Source organism: Tenrec ecaudatus, chromosome 17 (assembly GCF_050624435.1).
Source record: "Tenrec ecaudatus isolate mTenEca1 chromosome 17, mTenEca1.hap1, whole genome shotgun sequence".
Lineage (NCBI taxonomy): Eukaryota > Metazoa > Chordata > Mammalia > Afrosoricida > Tenrecidae > Tenrec > Tenrec ecaudatus.
This window is the reverse complement of record NC_134546.1, coordinates 17,899,750-17,909,189: the sequence shown is the minus strand read 5'-3', so window position 1 is coordinate 17,909,189 and position 9,440 is coordinate 17,899,750.

Sequence of the window (9,440 nt, the reverse complement as noted above, 5' to 3'; positions counted from 1 at the left end):
GTGTGACGTATGGAAGGTGTTCAATACACGGGAATCCCCCTTTCCTTCTCGGGAAGGATGACCTTGTTGCCAGTGGCACATCTTTCCTCCTCCTCTCCCTTGGGAGGAGAGTTGCCATCCTTCCCAATGAGCACGCTTTCCCAGCAGATCTGACCGGCCAGGTTCCGCACGAGCACAATGAAGTGTTCTGGGATCCCTATCGTTTGTTATGAGCTACACGTCAATTACTGCAGCATCAATAAAACACAAGTCCTCCCTGCCCCTGCGCCCTGCCCCGGGCATCTTCTGCTTTCAGCCAAGATCCAGATCTGTCTGCCCCAGCAGGGATAATTCTCATGCCATGGCCTCTTCTGCATCCTGATTGGATTCAGGATGCCAGCTCCCTATCGATGGACTCCTGCAACCAGTGAGGACCGATCTTCAGCAAACGTGACTTGCATGTACTATTAGTGACAGGGGGTGATCATGTAGGCAGTCCTTGGGAGCGCCTTTCTTTGGAAGGGACATAGATAGAGGTCTCTTCCAGTCGGCTGGTCAAGTAGCTGTCTTCCAGATTTCCTGGCAGAAACTAGCGCACGCTTTCAGTGCTCCATCCGCTAGTTGAAACGTTCCGATCGGCATGCCATCATTCCCGCAGCCTTGGTTTTCGCTGATGCCTTCAGGGCGGCTGGGACTGCAGAACCTGCTGGCTATTGGCGGCACCGTGGGAAATGAGCCCTGGTGATGCAGTGGGCCACAAGTTGCGCTGCTAACTGTAAGGTCAGCGGTTCCAAACCACTAGCCGGCTGGCAAAGAGTTACCCCGTGTTGGGGACCCACAGGGGTCGTTAGTTCTACCTTGTCCTACAGGGCTGCTGTGAGTTAAGATGGACTCCATGGCAGTGAGTCTGGTGACACGTCGTTGGTGTTTCGTTGCTATGGAGTAGGTTCCAGCCCACGGCAGCCCTGTCTATTCAAAACTGAATGAAACCCCGCCTGGTGTAGCGACATCCTCACAATTGTTCCTGCATTTGAGCCCAGGGTCGCTTCCACGGTGTCAATCCATCTCCTTGAGGGTCTCCCTCGCTTTTGCTTTACCGAGCATGATCCTTCCCGGGGACTGGTCTCTCCTGCTAACATGTCCAAAGCACCAGAGACGAAGCGTCCCCATCCTTGCCTGGAAGGAGCACCCCGGCTGTACTTCTTCCAAGACAGATGTTTGTCCTTTGTGCAGTCCAGGTAACTTTCAATACTCTTTAGTTCATTAATTGTAGCAAACATACCACGCAAATGCACGATGCTCATAAGAGGATGACCTAGGAGGATACAGGAATTCCCTGGGCTTGCTTCTCAAATTTTCTCTAAGTCTAATGCTGTTCTGAAAGAAAAAAAAATTCGAGGTCAGAATCTCTTCAGTTAAAATTTAAGGAAAACTAAAACCACAAAGGATCAAATGTATTCACACATTTAAATAAAAGGCAAGATTCATTTGGCTAGAAATATAATAGATAAATCATGCATCAATAACTCCATGTCTAGTTAGTGTAGCGAGACCCGTTCGTGGTAAAATGAAAATCTCATCCAGAAATTTGGTTCAGACTGGAGCCGATAATCAGTCCCTCCAGCATCTTCCAGGGACTCAGACTAGTCCCAAGTACATCATGAAGGCTAAAACCATAGTATTAATATGGAGTTTAATATAGTAAATAAACTTTGTTTATCTGTTTTCTCAAGATGAATATGAATATTTTTCATAGTAAGTGGGGACCTATGCCATTTTTTTACTTACATAAAAAAATCCAGCCTATGAGGGTGAGTGCCTCCTAACTAATTTAAAGTGTACAAGTATAACTTAAGACGTATGATTTTAAGTTCAACTCTTGCTAAGTTCATGCTGAGCATTGCAAAGTCTAATAGAACCTTGAGCTCACTCTAAACATTAATTTATTAGCTTGATAATAATTATTTAGGACTTAGAAAGGGAATTATAATTATAAAGGACTTAAAAGGGACATGGAATTTTAAATGTAGCTTAAAATGTTGTAAGATGTTAACTGCATTCATAAATGGGACCAAATGAAATTCAAAGGCTCCCTAAAAGTTAAGGATGACATCCTTATGACCTTGGATTTGGCAATGGATTCTTAGACCTGAAACCAAAGCTTAAGCAACAACAAAATATATATAGATGAATCGAACTTCATCAAAATTAAAAGTTTTTAAAAATCATTTTATTGGGGGATCTTACAGCTCTTATAACAATCCATACATCCATGTGTCAAGCACATTTATACATGTGTTGCCATCATCCTTTTCAAAACATTTTCCTTCTACTTGAGCACTTGGTATCAGCTCCTCATTTTTTTCCTCCCTCTCCCACTTTCCCACCCTCATGAACTCTTGATAAATTATAAATCATTATTATTTTCATATCTTACACTGTCCGCTGTCTCTCTTTACCCATGTTTCTGTTGTTTTTTCCTCCTGGTGGGGGTCAATATGTCAATCATTGTGATCCATTCCCCTCCCCCCTCCCCCCCATGGTGTTGCTTCTCCCATTGTTATCTTTTACTTCCACATAATTACCACATAATTTTGAAGGTAGCTCATATGATCTTAAAGATATTTTACTGTGTCTGTGTTTGAGATTAAAATTTTGTGCGTGTGTCTATAGAAAGGTTTACTCTATACTAAGGCCAGCATTTGACTATTTAATATTAGATATGAACTGTACCTAGCTGCTCTGAGTTACATCGAAATTCCACTTAAAGACAAATTTAGCAATAGAACTTGTTCATAATCTAGGAGCTGCCTGGGTATCATAAGGTGTTTGCATAATGTACAAATAATATAGCATCCTATTTCACATAACATGACATAAAACATACGTACACATATGTGAGTATGTGTACATAAATATAAATGTGTGTGTGTGTCCATGGTGTATTTAATGGAATACCACTTATCCAGAGAGCAATGAAAAAACAATTTTGTGGCATTTTATTTATTTATTATAAATCATTTTATTAGGGGCTCTTAAGACCCGAAAGAAATGAAATTTTGATGCAAGGTTGATGAACGGACAACATTGTGCTGAGTGAAATAAGTCAGTCACAAAAGGACATTTATGCCTGTGACGTAAGCAAATATAGAGAAACTAAAGATTTATGAGCAGTTACCAAGGCAGGGGGAAGGAGCCCTGGTGGTGTAGTGGTTATGCGTTGGGCAGCTCACCACAAGGTCAGCAGTTTGAAGCCACCAGCTGCACCTCAGGAAAAGGAGGTGGCTGCCTGCTCGCATGCAGAGTGACCGTGTCGGTAGCGCACAGGGGCAGTTCTCCCTGTTCTGGACCCTGGCGCTGAGTCGGAAATGACTCATAGGCAGAGGGTTTAGTTTTTGGTTTTACCTCGCAGTCAGGGGCGGGGTGGGAAGCTGTCAAGGAGAGCTTTGTTTAGGAGGCACTGATGGTATGTTACTTGGGCTGAAATAATTTGGAAAAGGAGAGCCAGAATGGCAGTACAACTTAAAGAATGCGATCAATGTAGTTGAATTAAACATCTAGAGATCCTTGAATTGGGTTCGTTGTGTATAGTTGTTCAATTCACAAAGAAAAGGAAATGAAAAATGGTAACATCAAAAAAGTGAAAAGATCACCCACAGGAGGGGTGAAAATAGTTGCAATTTATATACGTGGTAGGGTTAGGACATCCGAAGAAGTTTACAACCAGATAAGACAATTAAAAAATGAGGAAAGGCATTGATAGACATTTCCCTAAGATAGACAAAAGACCCCCAGACACAAGGAAAGATGCTCAGATCCATTAGCTGTTGTGGAAAGGCAAGTCAAACAATGGGATACCACTTCACACAGGATGGCTACAAGACCAAACCGCCACCCCAACACAAAACAGAAAGTAATGTGTTGGCTAAGAAATGGAGAAGCCAATTGCTGATGCATTCATCGCTTGGAAAATGGTGCTAAGAGTAAAACATTGAAGGTCAGATGGTGCAGCTCGTGGAAACAGTTTGGTGGCTCCTGCTCTAAATGAAACATAAAGTTCCCATAGGGCTGAGCAGTTCCTTTCCTAGGCACCTGGGTCTATAACTCCCCAGTAGAAAACAATGGAATATTATGTAGCCGTAAAGGAATGAAGCCCCAAGGTGTGCTTGTGAGGAAGAAGTCCCTGGGGACAGGCCCGGGGACTAAGGTCCTGCCCCTCCCGGGTCTTCAGGCTGTTAGCGCTCTCCCCTCTACCCGTTGCCTTAAGCTAGTGCTGTGTCTAAAGCATGGGGTCCCTAACTTATTTGGCCTGCCGCCCCTTTTCAGAAAAAGTTACTCAATGACCCCCCTCCCCCAGAGTACAAAAAGTTTAAGAATCTGCTTTTGCAGCCTCTCTTGATCATTCAAGCGCCGGGGGTGGGTTGGGGGGAGGCGGGGCAATGGGAGACATTGGCTTAAATAATCAGCAGGGCAACATACAATTTCAGCCGAAGCACCAGCAGTCTAAGCACTCCCGTCAGGTGGGCGGGCCAGAAAACTTGTCGTGTCGTGCTTCTTGCCATGGTCACTGTGGTAGTTACATAATCTGGTGTCCACTTGAGACTACTAAAAGCAAAGTGGTGGAGGTTAGCCTGTCAATCATGTCGCAGCTTGATGACCTCATGTGGAGGCACTAAGGAGATAAATAGCTCACCGGAACTTAGACCCACACTCTCTGCTTGGTCTTTCTGTTGACAAAACACATGCAGATATGATGAAGGAACTAGAGCCCTGGAGCTGGAGGAGTCATGTGGAGACCCAGTGAGATAGTGAAGGTTTCTTGTGCCAACCTGGCCAGTAAACACATGTGGGATTAAATGAAGGGCGGAGAGATAAATGGTTTGGTGAGTCTCACCTTTCTGGTTCTCAGGTCTCTTGCTCTCTGATGGTTGGACCAGGGTGCAGTTGCCTTAGCCAGTGCCCTGCTTCAGTCCTTGCGAGACATCCCTGAGAAGCACATGGACCTACCCTGATGCAGCCCTGGGTGCTGGAGCAGCCGTGTGGACACCCCTGCCAGAATTGAGATGCTTACACGCTCACTGATTCGGCTTTCCTCCTGCAGTCGGCGTCATTGAGTGTGTTGTGTGAGATTAAGGAGGATTTTGTGAATTGGTGTCGGACATATGGGCTAATGTAGGACATATGGGCTTGGACTGCACTGGGTTAGGATGCTTTCTTAATGTATACTTACCCTTTATATAAAACTCTCTCTTATATACATATGCGTTTCTATGGATTTGTTTCTCTAGTTTACCTAGACTAACACACCCACACAAGTGCTGAGATGCTTCCACCGCCACTGGATCCACTAGACTTTCCACCCACTGACTTGTGATTTTCCTGCATTTGCCAGCCATCATTGCATGTGTTGTGTGAGTCTGAAGAGGAATTTATAGACTGGTAGCGGACATATGGGCTAATATCAAACTTCTGGACTGGGCTGAGATGTTTTCTTAATATACAATTACTCTTTGATATAAAGTTCTCTATTACACACATATGAGTGTCTCTGGATTTGTTTCTCTAGTCAACCCAGCCTAACGCAGTCTCCTAGCCCCTGGAGTTAAAAATTGATGGAGGGAGGGACTCCGGGCCCCTCGCCTGCCATGCAGAGTGGGGCCAGCACATGGAGGAGAACCCCATTTCCACTTGGACGGCTCCTCATGGAGCCTTTCCTGTGGATGCTGCTTGACTATAGTGGAAATCACCTCTCATTGACCAACATGTAGCATTTCAGGCATCTGGCCTGACCAGACTCAAACAGAGGGGTTCATACTGTTGGCGGGAGGCCTCATCCTACTAGTTTCATTGTTGCTGGAATGTTGAGGTGACCACATGCTGCACACACGGTACAACATGCGTGGACCTGGAAAACGTCTTATGCTAATGAAGGCTACATGTTGAATAATTCCACTGTTATGCAATGCCCAGGATAGGCCAACTTGTAGATCCTGAAAGCTAATTGGTGGTTGCCAGGGACTGGAGGGAGGGGTGAATAGGGATCAATGATACGGGGTTTCCTTCTAGGGAGAGGAAAGATTCTGGAATGAGATAGTCCTGCTACCTGTATCAAATCTCTGGGTGATTAACATTTGGAAAGGCTGATGGTTTGAATCTACTCAGAGACTGTCTTAGTCTGGCAATTTACTTCTCAAAAACCAGCCATGAAAAGCCCAAGGAGCACTCTTCTACTCAAGACAGGCCTGAGGCCACCTTGTGTTGACTTAGCTCCAGGGCAACTGGTTGGTTAAGTATTTATTTATGTTTTTTATACTTGTACATCAGAAATGTGCTAAATCCCAGGGATGAGAAATTTTATGTGTATTTTACCATGCACACCCCAAAAGGCAAATACTGAAATTCAGTAGACATGATTTTTAATGAAATAATAATGTCTACCCTGCACATACACCAGTACAGTTGAGAGCTTTCAATATATGGAATTCAGGATAGACAAACCTCCTTAGAAACAGTAATGGGAGTAGCAATTCAGGAGGGTAGGGGGAGGGAAGGGCTGGAAGGGGATAGAAGGGGGGAAGTAGGAACGGACAGCAATGATGGTGGAATGGGGGACAGATACCAGGATAGCAGGTATAAGATATGTATAAATAATCCTACATAATACATAAAGGGTCCTCGGGGGTGGTAGGGTGGGGGAGGGAGGGCATAAAAGAGTTAATACCAAAGGGCTCAAGAAGAAAGATAATGTTTGGAAATTGTTGATGCCAACATTTGTACATGTCCGCTTGATATAATGGATGTATGGATTGTTATAATACATGGAAGATCCCCAATAAAGGGATTTATTAATAGAAAAATAAATAAGGTCTGTAAGCTAAGTAGAGTAATCCTGGTGGCATAGGGGTTAAGTGTTGGGCTGCTAACAGCAAGCTCAGCAGTTCGAGACCACCGTAGGCTCTGCAGTCTCAGAAACCCACAAGGGCAGCTCCCCCCTGCCTTACAGGGTCGCCGTGAGTCAGAGTGCTCTCCTTGGCAGTGTTTGTTTTTGATCAGCCAAGCAGGGCGCATTGACGGCATGGTGGGCTGGTAACAATAGTGGGTTATGTGTGGAAGGTCAGTTGTTCGACTCTACCCGTGGGTCCACAGGAGAAAGATGAAGTTTTCTGTTCCTGTAAAGATGTAGAGCCTCAGAAACCTGAAGGGACAGTGATACTCTGCCACGTGGGGTCGCAGTGAGTTGGAATCGGTGCGGTGGCACCCAAGCTAAATGGCAATGGTTGGGAAAGCACTCCCTGACTAGAGCAAAGCCCCTCACCACTCTGAGGCTTTCACTGCTCACAGAGCCGACCTCACGGAGCCTCAAGTTGCTTGGAGACTCCCAGCTGGGAAATCCCCATGTCATTGTCCACTACAGAAGGACTCATCTAACCCCTGTGTCCCTGTCTTTGTCTTTTAGTGATGGAAAAACAAATGTAATCTCTGTATAGGAATATTAGGTCTGATAATGACATGCATAGAGTGACCACATGATTTATTGTCCAAGCCAGGGCATTCTTCAGAGTGAATTTCTTGTTTATGATCCCGATACAGTAGACTGGGACCAGGACGGCTTTGAGAAAACCAGGGCAGAAGGTCCGCATGGTTTGTAAATTCACAAGGGAAAGAGGGTCATCAGCTTCCACCGATAAGTCAGGAGGAAGTGTCAATAGAGTCCAATTCTTGTTACTGGGGAGATCCTGAGTCCCCTCAAATGCGTGTGCCACTAACCACTCTCATTAACCGTTTCTTAGCCCACTATCCGGTCGCCTAGAGTTGGAGTCCACTTGGTGGCGGCAGTGGTTGATTAGTTTGGGCTTTTCTCTCTAATAAAAAGTCTACCTCCTAGGTTTTCATACCTGGGCATCACAAAGGCCTTTCCCCGCCAGGCAACCCTGATGTGAGCGTGAACCGTATATGCACGCAAACTGGAAATTCCGAGTTACAAAAAACTGAGGGTGATAGTTGCCTAGATGCCGCTGTCTCCTCCTCCCCCTTCCCCGCCCTTCAGACACTCATAAATGATCATGTCTTATTTTCAAGTCTGAGATTGGGGTTGTTTATTTCTCGGGATGATGTGCAAGGCAGCCAGCCTCTTCCTGGGCACTTCCTCCTGTTTTACTCTAGACTGGATGAGACCACGCACGTGGTGCACTTAGCGTGTTGCTGTTTTATTTTTGATCTCAGCACTGACATGGGCTTCTAGTAGCAAATCAATACACTGGTGCTTTGACTGGGAAAATGGTACCACGGACGCTTTGACCCAGCACCATCCCGGGACTTGGCATTCTCAGGATGGGCGGTTTGACCCACCTCTGGCTTAGATGTGCCACCAGAGCTTGTACACACATGTAGCCTGCTCATGATAGCTCAACACTGGTCCGCCTGCCCTGGGGGCTTTCTTGCAGGCACAGCCTCTTAGCTGTGGGGGAGCTGCTTTGTGGGGGAGCTGCTTATTTGGAGAAAGCTGGGAAAGTTCCTTTGCCTGCCACTACTTTCATCCTATCTCCCCCCTCCCAAATTTTCCTCATTGGGGAATTTTTTTTTAAGTGAAGAAATAAGTATAAATGACCTGATCGTCCTGAAAGCACAATTGAATGGCAGTGAGTTTGGGTCTGTGGTTTACAGAGAAGGCTACCTGGGTGATGCAAATGTTTCATGTGTGCAGTTGTTAACCTGAGCTTGGAGGTTGGAGTCCACCCGCGGGCTCTTCCGACGGCCTGGAGACGGACTTCCGAAAAATGAGCCATTGAGAATCTCGGGGCAAAGTTCTACTGACACACATCAGGTCCCCCTAAGTTGGAGCTGACTCGGGCGTGTGGTCTTAGGGTAAGCATTTGATCAAGTGATCAAACAGGTGTCTTACTAGAAGAGATTGAAGGGTAGAGTGGGCCATCTCAAAGGCGGGGTTCTAGAGAACCAGAGAGTAGCCACGGCCCTCAGACACATTGACCTTGGGGACAGTCCTTTGTCATATAACTTTATAAGGCTATATAGTTTATGAGCCAAGGGCTTGGCTATTTGGAGAAAGACTCTCGACTTGTAAAAGGGTTGTCAGGAGAACAGGTATCAAAAAGCAGGTGGTGATGAGCCTGTTTCCCCCTTTTGTATCTAGTGTCTAGTACTTCCCATGAATTCCCCCCATTCTAGAGAGCTCAACAGCCTTGTCCCAAGACATGATTCCACCCCAAACTGCTGGGCTCTCCATTGAGAGGATTCCCTGATTGCTGTCAGGCCTGAATCTCCTATTCACCAACCTCTCCTGCCCCCTTCTCCATCATCCCCCAAATCTCCACATGCTGCTCAGGCTTCCCAGTGAGGGATGGAGCAAAGTTGAGTTTTCTCAGAACCCGAATCCTCCCTCACCCCCGCTAGGGAAGAGGTCCCCTGCCAAGGTCCCCCCATTTTCTGAAGAAACACAGTCG